Source organism: Bison bison, unplaced genomic scaffold (assembly GCF_000754665.1).
Source record: "Bison bison bison isolate TAMUID 2011002044 unplaced genomic scaffold, Bison_UMD1.0 scf7180017864239, whole genome shotgun sequence".
NCBI classification, from domain to species: domain Eukaryota; kingdom Metazoa; phylum Chordata; class Mammalia; order Artiodactyla; family Bovidae; genus Bison; species Bison bison.
The window spans coordinates 3,989,107-3,989,416 of record NW_011494811.1 but is presented as its reverse complement, the minus strand read 5'-3'; positions in this window follow the sequence as shown (position 1 = coordinate 3,989,416).

Here is a 310-nt window from a genome sequence, read left to right as displayed (position 1 = left end):
TCTCTGCTTTTTAATATGCTATCTAGGTTGGTCATAACTTTTCTTGCAAGGAGTAAGCGTCTTTTAATTTCTGGCTGAAGTCACCATCTGCAGTGATTTTGGAGCCCAGAAAAATAAAGTCTGCCACTGTTTCCCCATCTATTTGCCATGAAGTGATAGGACCGGATGCCATGATCTTAGTTTTCTGAATGTTGAGCTTTAAGCCAACTTTTTCACTCTCCTCTTTCACTCTCATCAAGATGCTCTTTAGTTCTTCACTTTCTGCCATAAGGGTGGTGTCATCTGCATATCTGAGGTTATTGATATTTCT